Here is a 17931-nt window from a genome sequence, read left to right on the forward strand (position 1 = left end):
TACGGGTGTCAGCCTCCGGCAACGCCATGTGTCTTTTTATGTATTTTAGTTTTTATTAGGGGTGAGTATGGTCCGGTCCGATTTTGTAACATCCCGACCCAAAATAAAGGAATAGTGAATTAATTAATTTCAAGAATTATGAATTTTCGATTTTGCCCTCGGAGTAGGGGTAATTTGGTCATTTTTATTCAAAAGGATTTCGGGGGCAGTGGCTGGTACCTTTACGTAGGTCGTACTGAGACAAGTCCGTAGACATGCGGTAAGCTTGAATCGGAGTTGTAACAAGAGAGATACGATCTAAAAACTCTCAGTGGCACAATCGTAATTATTTCGAAGTTTATTTTTAATAAAAACAGAAAACCCTCTCTCTCTCTCTCTCTCTCTCTCTCTCGCGAGCCCCCCCCCCCCCCCCTGTCTGTTACATCACGGGATCGGACCGGATCGCACCCCCGCCACTCCCTCTTCCATTCCCAGCCAGCCCTTGCCCTTAGAGATGCCGGAATCTCGCCGGAAAACTGCCAAAAACGGGCTGGTTTTTGACAGAACTTCCAGCTGCTCGTTCTCCCTCATTTCTCCACCAAATTGGACGTGTAAGGTATGTATTTCCACCTATTTTTCATGATCTAGCTGCTGGTAGGGTAGGATTGCATCAATTTTGAGCGTAGGTAGTTCGATTTTTGAATTTAGGTTTAGTCGGATTTCGGGTTGAATTTACGGCCATTTTCGGCCATTTTTTGGCCATAGCCCAAGAACAAAAATGACTCCAAATTAGGTGTATTACTTAGGGGAGGAGTTTGGAGCCGTGATTCTGAGATTTTCCGGCGATGCGACATCGCTTTGGACACCCACACGCTGCCAACGCTTGTGGCGGCGCGTGAGCATTGTGTCAGAGGGCCATTTTGTCCCAATGTGATCCCCTGGTTGTCACGAGCGCGTAGAATTTTACGGATCTCAATTTGGATAACGTTTGAACCCCGAACGGATTTCACATATTGTGTGATTTCCGGGTTCGATATGTTAGAACCATTGGATTGCTTCCCATTTAATATATGTTGATCTAGGTATTCCTAGGATCATGTAGGATTCGACGGATCGTGAATCGGAGTCCCGGATGTTCCGATTTAATAATTTAAAGTTTGTGTTTTTCGATAACCGTCCGATCGTGCGATCGCGAGCGATCTGACTGTCCGATCTAAACCAAACTTGCAGGACGTGCATCCTAAACATTGTGGAACCCATAGGAACTTTCGGATCGTAAAACGGAGATCGTGGGCCCCGCGGGCCCGGTTGACCAAGTTTGGGCAGTTTGACCCTCGGTTGACCGTGAGTCTTCCGATGTAGTTTCACTCTTCAAAGAGTACTAGAACGACCCTTTTGGACGAGTTTTGACCGTCATTTGATTTATGTGGGTCTATGAGTTTATTTTTTTGGTTTGTGATGGAAATCTTATACTTTTGAATTTAATAATTTATTTAAATTCGGTTTATATTTAATCGTTGAATTCTTTATTTTTGTAAAGTAGTTGCAATATATGTGGGTTTGATATATTCGAGTGTCTTGAGTTTATATATAATATTTGAGAAAGTACTATCTTTGTTGATTTTTGTGTGGGGTACTTAGAATGTTAATTTGAGTGTTATTAGCACTACCTTAGGTACCTCCCCGGTTATGGGTTTTATGCTTGAGAGTTTATTTTGCCCAGGCCCGTCGGAGTTTGCCCAGGCCCTTCGAAGATTTATTTTGCCTAGGCCCGTCGGAGTTTGTCCAGGCCCTTCAGAGATTTATTTTGCCCAGGCCCGTTGGAGTTTGCCCAAGCTCTTCAGAGATTTATTTTGCCCAGGCTCGTCGGAGTTTGCCCAGGCCCTTCGGAGATTTATTTTGCCCAGGCCCGTCGGAGTTTGTCCAGGCCTTTCGGATGTCTTCTTAATACGATGCCTTGGGAAGAAATTGATAATGTTTCAATGGGTTTTTGTCGGATTTGGAATTATGATAGATCTGAAATGTATAGTTTGTTGTTGTTTTAAATAATTGTATATTATTCTAATTGTGACGGTTGAGATGGGAACTACGTGTGGCTTGATCCCTTGTCCAAGGGTACGTAGGCAGCCTGGGGTCTCACCTAGGTGCAGCCGCGAAATAGTATTGTGTTTAAAAGGTTTGATCGATTCTGTGTATGTGATTGGATTCTGATGTGATTGTTGGATTTGAATCCGGTTGAATGATTTCTGTGGTATTTGTAAAGTTGTTTGAGGTCATTAATTACATGGTTTATGTATTAATTGACTTGAGAACATTGTTTCTGTTTCGAATTATCTGAAGGCCGGAGGCCTATTATGTGATTGCATGTTGATAACTTGTGCATGCTGCCAGTTGGGTTTTAAACGGTGTTTTGTTTGCAGGTTGAAATTTTTGGGGAAAGCCAAATTTTAGGGGAGACTCTGCCGATATTTCGGTAGAAAGTCTCGGTTCTTAGTATGTGGGCCCGGCATCGGTGTGATGTCGAAAAATTCCCACAGGATTCGTCTCGGGTTCCGAGGAATTCGGGGCGGATCCTGTCAGGTTTGGTTTGGAGCTCATATAGGAATCACAACTAGTACTATTCATCCAATCTGATCCAGTTTTAGGAAAAATAGGAGGAAAATCGGACCAAGCTGAATTGGCTATTTTCGATTTTCCTGTTTGTGCTAGTTCACTGAAATATTTTTTCTTTTCTTTTCAAAAGCACAATATTGTTGATTTTCTTCAACAACCCAATTTTTTTATTTATTTTTTCACAATATTTAAATTCAATTATAACCTTGTTATAAATCCATACGTTATGAGTTTATAGGTTATGGATGCCCACAATAATAGCCACTATTAACCTATCATAATACCCATCATTATATATTTGTAACCTACCAATTATGGGTGGTAAATGATTTAGGCCTCTATACCCCTATACATAGTGGGGTTCTTTCATTTTAAGACACTATATAGTTTACTAATTTGGAAGATAGGAATACAATTTCACCTAATTAGCATAAGGCCAAAGACCAAAAAGTAATACCTAATTTTACAATAATATAATTAAAACACATCAAAATTACAGTATATGCCATAATCTTCAAAACCATTAGATCCACATCATAAGAAGCTTTTGTCTTCATATCAGTTTATTTTGAGATAAACAATCTTGATCTTTATCACAATGAATTCAAAATGGACAGCGTAGCTAATGAATGGTGCATGTAATGAATTCAAAATCATATTACTTTAGGAGTTGCTTGGTACTCATATGTCAGGTAGTACAAAAAGGAGTTTAGGGTTTACCTGATAGGATCGAAAGAGGGGAGAGATTGTCGAGCAGCACGTTGTTCTGCCTGAATTGACTCAAAGATTGCGTTGCGCTTGGGAATGACGACCTTCATGTAGGCATCATCTTTGGCTTGGGAGACCATGGCCGTTCACTTTTGCTCGACCGGAAGGAGGAGCAGAGATATGACTGGCGGATCTGTGATGTGGTGGCTGGTGGCTGGCGGCTGACGGCTGATGGTGGCCGCGATTTTGGTGTGATGAGTCTAGTGTCGTTTATTTTTTCTTTTTGTTGTTTGGACGTCTGGTGTCTTATTTATGCAGCGGCTGAAGAACGGACAATAGGAATCCAGATTTGGTTGGGATGTAGACATACATAAAATTCAGTAATGGACCCAACCCACTCCACACACATGCAATAAAGGTTAATTACAGGACAAAGTCTTTTATGCAAAACACCCATAGAACATCAGAAGAAGGAATTGAATAAAAGATCTAACCTACCTAACGTTCATGATCAGAAATCTAACATAATATATGCAAGAACTTTTGGAAATAAAAGATTTGACCATATACTTGACAACTTAAATGGATGACATGTCATTTTCTCTTTAATGCATAATATGTCATTTAATTAACAATTTAAAGAATAAAAGATGCCAATGGGGTATATGTAACAACCCGATCCTTAAATAATATTTAACTAATATTTTATTAGAGAAAAAGACTAGTATACCCTTAGAATATTTTATTAGGTTTTAAGATGACGTTTTGACCAGTACGAGTATTTATATAAGAGATGATTTAGTTTTATAACAGTTTTTACAGTGGGGTTAGTATATTCTTATGCTATTTTCTAAACTTTGTTTTTGGTCCACTCACCCTTTTAATGTTTTGCGCCCCCAGGCAGTAGTCGTGCGTCAATGCGCCACCACCAGGCCGAGTCCATCTTCCGCCACCTTCCTTGACAAAGTAGGGTCTTGTTTATTTATTTTATACCTGTAATCTAATCTGTGTAGAGCTCTGATATTTCCTTAGAACACTTGTCTAACTGTTAGTATGTAAATTTTTGTATGCTGGCAGTTGGTGTATATTTTTATATGCATGTTTGACAGGTGAAATCTTGGGATTGGTCCGTTTCAGGGAAGACTCTGCTGAGTTTTTTGGCAAAAGTCAAACCCCAGTTGTTTTTGAAATTTGACTAGAAGGGCAATTTAGTCATTTGTGCTCGGCACTTGCCAGGTGTCGGACACGCACAGGGTTCGGCTCGGATTCCAAAGTGGAATTTGGGTCGGGTCCTGTCAACTTGGTATCAGAGCATTAGGTTAACTTCCTGTAGACTCCGCACCGTGTGTGCATATTGGTTTCAAGGAATTTCTGTTTCTTTTGACAAAATCAGGGGCCCATAATGTGGTGGCACTAGGGGAGGGACTAGACCGACTTCGGGGATAGGAACCCCATCCTGAACCAAAGCAAGTAGAACAATCTCAGGTGGGAGGTCAGACAAGGGCCGTACCGGCAAGGGTTCTCCCACACCTGGACCCTAATTTCCAGCAGACTTTGGAGTTGTGGACTTAGGCTCTATCCAGAATTGAGCAATCCAAAGATCCTTCTCTGAGCTACGTAGAGCAGGCTAAGAGGTTTGGGGCCATCGATTTTGTTGGTGAGGGTGACCCAACTGTAGCCGAGGATTGGATAGAGAGGATGGAGTGGAATTTGGAGGTGATGGTCGTCTCACAGGATTACAGAATGGCCCTAGCCACTTTCTTTTTGGTCAGGAATGCTAGACATTGGTGGGAGACGGTTAGGAGATGATACCAAGATCCGTCAGACTTTACATGGCCAATTTTCAGATCAGAGTTTGATACGCAGTTCTATCCACTCGCATATCCGATTATGAAGTTGGAAGAGTTTTTGCAGTTGAAATAGAGGGGGATGACAGTAATGGAGTACGAAAAGAAGTTCCATGAGTTATCCAAGTATTTTGTTCCACTGGTATCATATGAAAGAAAGAAATGTTAATTGTTTACCAGAGGCTTGAGGGCTTCCGTCAGAGATATTCTGATTAATTAGCGGCTGACTAAGTTTGCAGATTTGGTTATGATAGCCTCACTAATCGAGAGCAGCCAGATGATGGTTCAAGTGCAGGGTAATTCCCGCAGGCGACAGTTTGAGGAGGGTGGTCCCAGTCAGGGGTCATAAAAAAGGGGCAGTTTCGGTTCGGGATCATCTAGTGGCCGTAGTTATGGAGGTTTTTGACCTGGAGTAGGTTCCAGCGGAGGGTCTAACCAGAGTGCTAGTTTTCGGAACCGCTCTGGAGGTGGTGCAGCTAGAGGTGCTGAGAGACGTATTGCTGGAGGCAGATCTAATTTCCCTGGAGATGGTGGATTTAGATGTCATTTTGGGGATGGATTGGTTAGCCAAGCACTATGCCTTCGTAGGTTGTTTTCAGAAAGAGGTCATGTTCCGTAGTCCCGGACGACCTGAGGGGACGTTTGGTGAGCGCAGAGTCCTTCCAGCTTGTCTCATTTCAGCTATGACGGCAAGACAGTTGCTCAGGAAATGATGTTTAGGATATTTGGCGCACATTATCGATACCCGGGATAATGGATTGAGGTTGAAGGATGTTCCAGTGGTACAGGAATTGCCATGTGTGCTTTCGGAGGATCTTAAGGTTTACCACCTCTTCGAGAGATTGAGTTCGCTATTGAGCTCGTTCCGGGTATGAACCCCATTTATCAGGCGCCGTACAGAATGGCACCAGCAGAGTTAAGGGAGCTAAAGACTCAGTTACAGGAGCTGGTGGATAAGGGTTTCATCCGACCCAGTTTTTCACCATGGGGTGCTCCAGTATTGTTCGTAAAGAAGAAGGATGGCACCATGAGATTGTGTATTGACTACAGGCAGCTGAATAAGGTCACGGTGCGGAACAGGTACCAGTTGCCACATATAGACAACTTGTTTGATCAGCTGAAGGGTTCTAAGGTATCTTTTAAGAGTGATTTAAGGTTAGGTTGTCATCAGCTACGCATTCGAGAGGAGGATGTGCCTAAGACAACTTTTTTTTGGACGAGGTATAGGCACTAAGTGTTCCTAGTGATGCCATTTGGATTGACCAATGCGCTAGCTGCGTTTATGGATCTCATGAACAGAGTGTTCCGACGTTACTTGGATCGCTTTGTGATTGTGTTCATAGATGACATTGTGATTTACTCTAAAAGTCAAAAGGCGCACTTGAAGCATTTGGAGGTTGTGCTAAAGACTTTGAGGCAGAAACAGTTGTATGCCAAGTTCAACAAGTGTCAGTTTTGGTTGGACATAGGGAGTCCTTGGGGCACGTGACTTCTGCAGAGGGTATTTATGTGGATCCCCAGAAAGTAGAGGCAGTAGTAAATTGGTCACGACCAACCAATGTTACTGAGATATGGAGTTTCCTTGGGTTAGCTGGTTATTATCGTCGCTTGGTAGAAGGTTTTACTGCCATAGTGGCACCCAGGAGGAATTTAATTTGAAGTCAAGAAGATGGCTAGAGTTAATCAAAGATTATGATTGTACTATTGAGCATAAACTAGGAAGAGCAAATGTGGTAGTGGATGGCCACAACAGGAAGTCCTCGGGATCGGTAGTTCATATTCGAGGAAGGTTTGTGCCATTGTTGGTGGAGTTGAGGAAATTGAGAGTTGGGCTAGGTATGGTTGATTAGGGAGCACTGTTAGTTACTCTCCTTGTGAGACCAGTGCTAGTAGAGCGAATAATTGAAGCCCAGTCTCAAGATCCGTTAGTTTGTGCATTGAGATTAGAGGTTGAAATGGCGACAAGACAGATTACTTAGTAAGGAATGGTGGAGCATTGATGGTAGGATTGTATGTTCCTGAGGATGGGACTTTGGAAAGGGAAATCCTCGAGGGGGCCCACGGTTCAGCTTTTACCATGCACTCAAGTAGCACCAAGATGTATGGTACTCTGAGGAACATTATTGATGGCCTATCATGAAGGAAGAGAAAGCAGAGTACTTTAGTGAGTGCCTAATGTGTCAGCAAGTCAAGGCAGAAAGGCAGAAACTGTTCGGTTCATTTTTACACATGATTTTTCATGTTATTCACCCATTATTTTGAGTTAGTTCTTGACATTTTATAGCTTTTTACTTCCTTTTTGTGTTTTCTTAGATTTTACCTTGGTTGGAATGAAAATGAGCTAAAAGTGCATTATTGGTTATAAATTCTGTTTTTGTTAATTTTCGTAGGTCAACTTCTTGGCCTGGGTTCAACATGCTCTGGTGCTCGGATGAGGTGAAGATCTTCATGAAACTTGTTCCAATGGATGTTAACTACAACATATCCAAATTTGAGCTCCATTGGACAAGTATTGCCTATCCAACCAATCCAGCATGTTACCACAGCTCTGGAAATCCGAAGTAGACCAGCTTTTACTTCCAATGTGTCACTTGATTCTTTTTGTTACCATAACACTTGGTAACAAGAATTTACCTTAGTGAAAGAGATATTTTCTGAGGCAAAGAGCATATTTTCAAGGACAAAGCTTCATCATGGCAAGGGGACAATGGGTGAAAGCTTTGGAGGAAAGAATGACTTTTATATTCAAAGTGTGAGCTGTAAATTGATGGGCAAGGGAAAGGTGAGTGCAATATGAAGTATGAAAGGCTTTTGAACGTGGGTAATCTATGCATTCTATCATTCCAAACTTTGCAGAGATTTTGAGAGCTAGAGAGCAAGAAGGAGGAGAGCAAGGAGCAACTAAGGGGAGGGAAGAATGGCATAACAATTAGAGAGAACCTTGGGGAGCCTTGAGGCAAGGATCCAAGGGGTTGAAGATGCATTCTCTTTCTCCTCTTTGTTCTTAGTTTCTTTCATTTTATTTGTTTCTTGTAATTTCTTAGTTTCAATGTAACTTCTTATTTAGCTAGGGCTTAGGTTGAAGCTCTAAACATGATTACCTTATTGTTTTGATGCTTGAGTGTATGAATTTCTAGATATTGTTGATGAATTCCAATTCACCAAATTAATCTATCCTTGATGTGTGTTTTTCCTTGGTTGGCCATCTTTGAAAGCATGCTTCTTGAGATTGTTGGGATTATGTGTATCTTCATGTTTTCCTAAGCAATAAATGGATGAAGTAAGAATCATCCATGTGAATTGATTTCTTGAATACCTAATGTAAACATCATGCTATTAGGGTTCTTGTGGTGTTCATATTCTCTTTGAGCTTAATGGGTTTTTCTTGTAATTGAATCAAAGTACTAAGCACACCTAGATTCGGTTATAGGGAAGGCACAAGCATTGTAGCACTAGTACTGCACTTTACGTATATTAGAGAGAATCAATGCGTCTTGAGCCACTAGTACTGGTCTTGATTGCGAACATCTTCATCAACACATTTAGAGTTCATCACTTGAGTATCCATGAACATGGGTAGAATTGTTTAGGGTGGATTCCGAAACCCTAGTGGTTGTTACATTTTAATTTCACATTTTGATAACTAATCTCTGCCATTCTCATTTAAATTCAAAGTCCACTTACTTTCATGCAATAGAAATAGGTCACTTGAACCAAACCAAACCCACCCCCATGTGTGTGTGAGTTGTGTGTCTTATTTACTGAATTTTGTTTGTTTCCGTAATTGTTTTTGACTTTTAGTTCATGATGTGTTCTTCCATTTTCTGTGCTGAATCCAACCGTATAAAGAACTTGAAATTTGGATAAACGGTTGGAAAGTTATAGGCAAAACACTGGACAGAGGTCGAAACTGGAAAAACAGATAAACGAATCTGCCCAAAAACGACCGGTCATTACTGTTCAGGCAACCGGTCGTACATGAATCTGTCCACAAACGACCGGTCGTCACTGTTCACGATCGGTCGTCACTGTTCATGGTACTGTTCACAGGTGATAAATAGGTGATAAAAGGGTGATAGAAAGTGCTGTTTCTGTTTTTCTTTGGTTTCTTGTTTTGTTTCTTTTCTTTTACCTTCCTTTATTCATTTTTAGTTCCCAATTTGTACTGTGTTTGTGTGTTGTGTAAAATAAGTGTTCTTTACGTACTCAAATTAGAACTTATAGGAAGCCGACAAGTTCTTCGTGGGATCGACCCCGTACTTACATAATCTATACTTCATTAGATTCGTGCACTTGCGGGTATTTTTAATTGGTTGTTTGCACATTAATTTGTGTCCTTTTAGGAATGCAACAGAAACCATCAGGATTGTTGCAACCACTTTCGATTCCCGAGTGGAAATGGGAGCACATTACTATGGATTTTGTGTTCAAACTTCCTCGGACAAAGGACGAGCATGATGGAGCATGGGTAATTGTGGATTGACTCACTAAGTCAACTCACTTTCTGCCGGTGAGAGCAAACTATACCTTGAATAAGTTGGCCAAGATTTTTATTGATGAGATAGTGAGACTCCATGGAGCATCAGTATCCATTGTTTCCGATAGAGGTCCTCGGTTCACATCCCATTTTTGGACGAAGTCGCATGAGGCATTTGGGACCCAACTGTGGTTCATTATTGCATTACACCCCCAGACAGATGGTCAGTCTGAGAGGATGATTCAGACTTTAGAAGATATGTTGAGAGCTTGAGCATTGCAGTTTAGGGGTGACTAGAACGAGAAGTTGCCACTCATGAAAATTGCTTATAATAACAGCCTTCAAGCGAGTATAGGAATGTCACCATTTGACGCTTTGTACGGGAAATAGTGTAGAACGCCTTTTTATTGGGATGAAGTGGGCGAGCACAAGTTACAGATGTCTGAGGATGTTGAAAGGATAAGAAACATGTAGAAACAATCAGAGAAAGGCTCAAGGTGGCCCAGGAAAGACAAAAGAGTTATGCAAATAACAGGAGGAAAGATCTTCAGTTTGAGGTTGGTGACTGGGTTTTTTTTTTTTTGAAATTGTCGCCTTGGAAATGCGTAGTGAGATTTAGGAAACGAGGAAAACTAAGCCATCACTATGTAGGGCAATTTGAGATTGTTTAGCGTGTAGGCCCAGTAGCTTACAGACTTGACTTTCCAGCAGATCTTTCTCGTCTAAACGACGTATTCCACGTATCCATGCCCCGAAAGTATATTTCAGACCCATCCCATGTCTTGGAAGAACAACCCATAGAGTGGAGGGATGATTAAAGTTATGTGGAGCAGCTTGTTCAGATCCTGGATTGGAAGATGCAAGTGCTTCGGTCCAGAGAGATTCCATTAGTGAAAGTGTTGTGGAGGAGTCACAATGTGGAGGAGGCCACTTGGGAACCCGAAGAGCAGATGCGGGCCCAGTATGCTCACGGCTTGAGTGACAGGTACGTAAATTTCGAGGACGAAATTTTCATAAGGGGGGTAGATTGTAACAACCCGATCCTTAAATAATATTTAACTAATATTTTATTAGAGAAAAAGACTAGTATACCCTTAGAATATTTTATTAGGTTTTAAGATGACGTTTTGACTGGGATGGAATTTGGGAAATCCACTTGTACCGTTGCGTGGAGCACGATGAAACGAGTCCGTAGACACGTAATGGACTCAATTCGGACTTGTAACAAAGGAATTACAAGCCAAAATGTAAAAATGGGCAAAGTGGTAATTTTCAGAAATCAGATTTAAAGATCTGATTTCCTCCTCTCCTCACTCTCTCTCCTTGCGTCTCTTCTCTCTCCCCGATACCAGACCAGCCGACCACCTCCATAACCACCCAGCCGCCACCAGCCAGCACCGGACCAGCTAAGATCAAATCGGCGTCGCACCCGCAGCCAGCTTCGACCTCCCTTCCGCCTTGCGCCGCCGCGAACCGACGGAAAAACCAGAAAAATTCCGTCGGTTTTGATAGTTTTTGCAAGCCTCCGTTCTCCCTCCTCCGGCCACCAAATTGGATGAATTAGGTCTGGTTTTTCGACTGATTTTCACGATCTAGCTGGTGGATGGGTAGGTTTTCAGAGGTTTTGAGGTTTGAAGGGTTAATTCTTGATTTGAAATTCTGCCGGATTGAGAGCTCGGTTTCAGTCACTTTCGACCACTTTTTGGCCATAGTCCAAGAACAAACATGGTTCCAAATAGGGTATATTACCTAGGATAGGAGTTTAGGCCGACGTTGTGGAGAAAATCCGGTCACCGGAAATTTTTAGGTACACCCATGCGCTGCAGGCGCTTGGGCGGATCGTGGGCCAGGTAACAGGAGCCACTCTTGGTCCTAGAATAATCCTCGTGTCCTCACGAGGGAGTAGGATTTCGCGGATCTCAATTTGGATAACGTTTGAACTCCGAATGGATCTCGCATAGTGTGCGATTTCCGAGTTCAATATGTTTGGACCGTTGGATCTTAGTCAAACTGGAGTATGTTGATCTAGGTATTTTAAGCATCGTGTAGGATTCGACGGATCATAAATCGGAGACCCGGATGCTCTGAAAAAGCCAACCCTAGGGCTAGGTTTACGGAAAATCGTTCGTCAGTCCGACCGTGCGATCGTGAGCAATCCGACCTTCCGATCAAGACCAAATTTTCAGGACATGTGTCCTAGGCTTGTTGGAACCTCTAGGAACGTTCGGATCGGAATTCTGAGTTCGTGGACCCCACGGGGTCCCGAGTTGACTTTTTGGGACTTTATCGCTTTTGAGTCCCTAGGGACTTTTAAATCGTGCCCATTGAGAGAAAAGCTAATGTGGGCATAGGAATGAGTTTTAAAGTGATGTACGCACTTTTAGGAGCCGGGGGTCAGGGTTTTTAATTTAATACTATATTGCTGAGCAGAGTTTTTAATAAAATATTATGATGGTTATACAGGCACCCGGGCACCAGGTGACCCGCAGGAGGGACCTTCAAAGGGTCCAGCTAGCTCAGAGTATCTGTGAGTGGACTGTTTGTTTTATAAACGTTTTTTGCATTTTAATTTCATTATTTGATCTTGAACAAGTTTTACTGAATACGGCTTTCCTAGCATGACTTGATAGATTTAAATATTTCTGTTTATTTATGTGCTGCCTAGTGGAACATTTAAAAAGGGATTTGGAAAGTCAGAACTGAGGTATTATCAGATTAAATGGCAGCAGGATTTAAGGAATAGTTTTATAAGTAGTTTTATAAACTTTAATCTTTTTCAGAATTATATATATATATATATACATTTATTTTAAGCCACCATAGGTACCCAAGGTTGCCTTCAGTATTATTGATGTCGACGGACATCCAGTTGCCTTCGGGTAGGTCAGCATGCTTGACACAACCCCACGAGTCTCGGGGACGCTCGAACCGTGTGGTGCTAGGATTGCGGATCAGGCCGACCAAGTGTCCCCTGAATTCTGCTAGGATTGCGGCTTGGGTGATCTTGTGTTTCCCGAGGTCTGCTAGGATGTGTCACTCCGGTGGCACAAGGATGGAATTGACGGATTATATGAAATTGACGGATTATAAGGAATTGACGGAAACTAAAGGAATTGACAGAATTATAAATGGGTACACCTAGGTGGTATATTAAAAGTTGATTTCAATGCTTTCAATGATTTAATGTTTAATCAAGTATGTGATTGATTATATATATAGATACGAATGCAGTGATTCCAGTACGAGTATTTATATAAGAAATGATTTAGTTTTATAACAGTTTTTACAGTGGGGTTAGTATGTTCTTATACTATTTTCTAAACTTTGTTTTTGGTCCACTCACCCTTTTACTGTTTTGCGCCCCCAGGCAGTAGTCGTGCGTCAGTGCGCCACCACCGGGCCGAGTCCATCTTCCGCCACCTTCCTTGACAAAGTAGGGTCTTGTTTATTTATTTTATACCTGTAATCTAATCTGTGTAGAGCTCTGATATTGCCCTAGAACACTTGTCTAACTGTTAGTATGTAAATTTTTGTATGCTGGCAGTTGGTGTATATTTTTATATGCATGTTTGACAGGTGAAATCTTGGGATTGGTCCGTTTCAGGGGAGACTTTGCTGAGTTTTTCGGCAAAAGTCAAACCCCAGTTGTTTTTGAAATTTGACTAGAAGGGCAATTTAGTCATTTGTGCTCGGCACTTGCCAGGTGTCGGACACGCACAGGGTTCGACTCGGATTCCAAAGTGGAATTTGGGTCGGGTCCTGTCAGTATAGCCATTGAAAAAGGGTCTTGATTTGCAGATTAGTGATCCCAGGTTCAAACTTCCATGACACCGTATTAGTGCGTGTGTGAGAAACCCACCTCCTCCTATAGTTTAGACTACTATCACTTGTATTAAAAAAGAATAAAAGAATGTTAACCCTTTTTCTTTTGTGTGGGGCTCAAGTCACTTAAGTGCCAATCTTAATTTGCATATTTAAAATTTATGACGATACAGAAGTTGCACAGTTTGGGAGCTCGAAAATTTGTTGTGATGTCAGTAAATCCACTTGGGTGCAGTCCAGTGATGAAGATGAACAGACCAACACACAATGGCTGTGTACAAAATATGAACCGGGCAACTGACCTTTTCAATTCTCAATTGAAGTCTTTGGTGGATGTGATTAGGCCAGAGATGCCTGGCTCTCCTCTTGTATTTTTCAAGTCCTACAAGATCATCAGGGACATTATCAAAAACCCTATCTCCAAAGGTATATATGCAGATCTCTCTTGGCCCGTTCACATTAAACAATGGAGAAGAAGAGGATTCTTAATTATCTGTTTTAACAATATATCCCTGAATAATAGGGTTTAGGGTTTATGGCCTAGGTATGGCTCCACCACTGGGGACTAAGGCGGTTGCTTCTTTGGGCCTCATTATTGCAAAACTTCGTCAATTAGAATGCATGATAAATTTATAGTGATGTTCTCTTACCAAATTGTGGGGGGCCTAAGGCCAACTTATGGCCTAAGTATGGCTCCACCACTAGGGACTAAGGCGGTTGCTTCTTTGAGCTTAATGATTGCAAATCTTCATTAATTAGCATGCATGATAAATTTATAGTGATGTTCTCTTACCAAACTTTCTAGATAATTATAAATCGAAAGCATATATGCCTTACAAATCGAAAGCATGTAAATTATAATGGAAAATTCCATGGTTACAGGATTCAAGGATTCTAGCACTACCTGTTGTGAAGTGGCATCAATATCTGAAGGTGGAAATGGAATTTTATGCAAGAGGGGAGGGGAAGTTTGTGCAAACAAAAGCAGTCATGTGTTCTTCGATGGCTTGCTAAACTAAATAGGATCGTCCAATCCTTTGTGATATTGGGCTTCTACTACAAATCTGAGCTCGAGATCCAAACTTTTACGTGCGGGACACCCCTACTCGTCTTTTATTGCTTTAGCCATCTGTTCTAGAAAATGTAATACGGGAAAAGATTTGGAGAGAACATTAAATTACATATTTTAAAGTGTAACCCACATACTTTTAATTCCTTATGTAAATGCGGTGACCCAAGTTTCATGCTTCTAATCACAAGTAAATTTGCCAGCTGGTACCAAAAGAAATCAACATAGTTATTTAGACAAAACCATCAGCATATCCATGTAGGTGTGCAAGATTATTTCCAAACAATTCATAGGAAGCCTTCCACTGAAATACAAACTACAATAAAAATAGCTGCCCTAATGCTAATACCATGTTAGCTTAAAAGTGATGCTAGAAACTGCTTCAAGATTTGTCAATAATTCAGGGCAGGCTAAACCTTCACGGCCAAACATGCGCTTTCCATCTTTAATACCATAAAACTTATCAATCTCAACGGACTTTAAGTAATGCCGCCAACATTTGACATGGCTGTTGTTGTGTAGATACAGCTTCACCAAAATGGATTCAGTTGCATCCTCAACTTGTGATACTCGCAAGTGCACGAACCGTTCGGTAGTATAGCGTATGTAAGTGCGAGGTCGATCCCACGAGGATTGGTGATTGAATGATTCAATTCATTTTCCCTACACAAAACAGAAATGAAAAAGAAGGGAAATAAATAAAAACAAGGAAGAAAGAAAATAACTAACTCAAGCAGATAAATTCCCAAGTTCAATTAGATTAACGGATTGATTCTAGCTAAAGTATGATTAAGCCATGGTGTTTGGTCATAACCTTGTGTTCCTAATTCCCTAATTTGATCATTTGTTGTCTAACCTAAAATTAAGCATTAGGAACCCATTAAGCATAGAAGAACAATTTAAACAACCAAGCATGTATCTAATCCCTGTTGTCGAATGTCCATACATACTCTTCCTATTCATAGTTCAATTCGAATTAAAGCATGGTGTCTACTCTTAATTCAAACCAAGATAGCTAACATGCAAGCCTAAATGGTGATCAATCATTCAAACTAGCATATTAACTTATAAGCATAATGAATAAGAACAAAAATCATAATTGAAACTTGGAAACTAATCAAACTTGAAACTAAAGAAAAGAATTTACATAACAATGAAAATTAAGTAGAACTTGGAAAAACTTAAGGAAAATTTCAACACAAAAGATTTCATTACAACAATTGAAAACTAGAAAGAGAAACTAAGAGAATTTGAGGGAGAGAAGGGAAGGGAGCTCTAGAGAAGTGTTTGAGAGCTCCCCCCCTTGGGGTGTGTTTACAAGCTTGGGAAACCTCACTATATATAGGCCTAAGGAAGCTGAAAATCTGAATTAAGTATGGCTAATGCATACAACACTTGTTTTATAAAATCTGAAATGGTTGATGCACTTCACTAATGCATACAACACTTGCATTATAAAATCTGAAATGGTTGATGCACTTCACTAATAAATCCCACCAGCAGCCCTAGCTCATCTTCATGTCACCATGACCAAGCTTCCAACCAGAAATAATAGCTCATCCTGAGGTCAGCATGACCAGCAACTTCAAGGGCTTACGAATTGGGCTTCCCTTAAGCAAATTAAGACTTTAAGCACTCAAACTTGAAGTTCAGAATGTCTTCTTTCCAGCCATATATCATTTGGGCCAATCCAAGGTCGGAGGAGGAAGTTAAGGCCAAAACAAATTGCTAACTCATTTTGCGCGCTGATAAAATCCATCCTGAGCATGGCTCTGTGTTTGCTAGGTAACAGACTCCATATTTATCCAATGGGGCTGAATTTTGGATATGTTATATTACACACCCATTGGAACAACTTTCATGAAGAATGTGGCCTCATCCGAGCTATGTAGGTTGCTGAAACAAAGCTTGCAATATGACCTACGAAACTGGGCTGGTAGGGGACCGTAGCCAAAATTGAGTTTGTCTTTAAGCTCTTCATCCATTCATCCAAATTAGGCCCTAACATGCATGGATTGCATCATTTACTATCCAAAGCCATCATTATTACCGAAAGCTTAATGAACTGAAAGATAAACACAAAAAGGATTAAAAGCACAAGTTTAACTCAAAAACATAACCAAATCATAAGCTAGAAGGGTACAAAATGATATACAATTATGAACCGATCAAATACCCCCAAACCTAGATTTTGCTAGTCCTCGAGCAAAACAACACAAAACAAAGTTAAAAACAAAACAAGAAGTTAACTAGACCACTTTCGTAGGTAACTCGATTGCATTGAGCGAATGCAACAAGCCTTTAAACCTCTAGGCATCCCTAGTAGGAGGAGTTGTGTCTCCTGAGGGTTTAACAGATACGATACCCACAAACGTTTTACTGACTCTGTAAAACAAGGTAATTAGAAAACTTAAAAGATTGTTAGTCTTTAAGCAAAATAAAAAACAAAAAAAATAATAATAATTACATTAACAAAAACAAAACAAAAAAAACAAAACAAAACAAAACAAAACAAAAAAATTACAAAAATAAAAAGAACTCAAAACAATCTTTCCGAACATTTTCTGAAGAGAAATGACTCATGCACATGACTCAAAAGTTTTAACAATAAAAGCTCAATTTTAAACATTATTCACAAAGCGGCAAAGTTCAAAACATAATATGCTCAAAGTGTGGTAGTGTGATAGCCAAATGCAACAAATTCCCCAATCTTAGTTTTCACACAATTTCAAAAATCATACAAAGCACAAGTTCAACTTCAAATCTCACCAAAGTTGTCCTCTCACAAATGAATCACTCGGAAGAGGGCTATAATGCAACACTCAGTTATAAACATGAGATTAGAGTTAAACCATAAAGACTTAACTCGAAATAGAAAGATGAAGAACTTGCATTAATATGATCTCAAGAAGGATGCCAAACACTTAAAAGTAGAAAAATGAATGCAATTCAACCACATGACATTTAAGATCAATTTAGGTCTTTAACATAGGTTGTAATGGGGCCAAGGCTGTAAGGTGAGTAAGAAATGAAGGGTATGGATAAAACAAAGTCCAAGAAACTCAAAATATAAGAGCATAAAACAATTGTTTACAAGACTTCGAATCATCACGATTAGATTTTTTTCTTTTACACGATCAAAACTCCTTATACCTTCATTTACGATTAATCATACTCCTTTCCTTGAATTGAACACACACCAATTTATTTAGAAGGCCCAAAAATGAAACCCAAAAATGAAATTTCATTCAATCACCACTTAATCACAATTTTTTCTCGTTTCTTTCACCAATTGTGTGATTTTTTTTTTTTTTTTTTCAAAATGTAACACCAATTCCTAAACTTAGTATGAAAAACACATTCCAATTAAAGCTCATGAGTTCCTTAGAAAGGTAAATATTTGTTTTTCAGGCTAA

The 17931-nt window shown here is 40.3% G+C and overlaps 1 long non-coding RNA gene across 1 annotated transcript; it reads left to right on the forward strand.

Annotated features, from left to right (window-relative positions):
• Positions 1–428: 428 nt before the first annotated feature.
• On the forward strand, positions 429–2291 carry LOC148291260 (uncharacterized). Its single transcript, XR_015826054.1, has 2 exons — positions 429–595; positions 1703–2291. It is a non-coding gene; the product is annotated as an uncharacterized LOC148291260 (long non-coding RNA).
• The last annotated feature ends 15640 nt before the right edge of the window (positions 2292–17931 follow it).

The sequence above is a fragment of the Prunus avium genome, chromosome 8 (assembly GCF_965620075.1).
Source record: "Prunus avium chromosome 8, drPruAviu1.hap1.1, whole genome shotgun sequence".
NCBI classification, from domain to species: domain Eukaryota; kingdom Viridiplantae; phylum Streptophyta; class Magnoliopsida; order Rosales; family Rosaceae; genus Prunus; species Prunus avium.